Source organism: Pocillopora damicornis, chromosome 6 (genome assembly GCF_964200805.1).
Source record: "Pocillopora damicornis chromosome 6, jaPocDami1.2, whole genome shotgun sequence".
Taxonomy (NCBI): Eukaryota; Metazoa; Cnidaria; class Anthozoa; order Scleractinia; family Pocilloporidae; genus Pocillopora; species Pocillopora damicornis.
In genome coordinates, this window is record NC_142675.1 from 10,645,511 (window position 1) to 10,645,827 (window position 317).

Here is a 317-nt window from a genome sequence, read left to right on the forward strand (position 1 = left end):
GTAAATTGCGAGGTTCCAGTAAACGAACATGATGGTCCGCCTTTTTGAGTGTACGATAAATAGGCAAAAACTCTGATAGCAGAGGTTTTACCCTTGACGTTTTATTAAATTGAAAGTATCAGTTGCCGAGGAGGAGTATGAGACGGTCCATTTTTCTAAAAACATCGATGCAAGATCGGGCAATTTGAAATCAATGTAAAAAAGAATTGTTTCAGTTATATTCGGAATTCTTATTTTACAATAACAATTTTTTAATGGTTATAAAAAATTGAACACTTCCTGCGCATATTAGAAAGGAACAATTAGAACAACAGGCA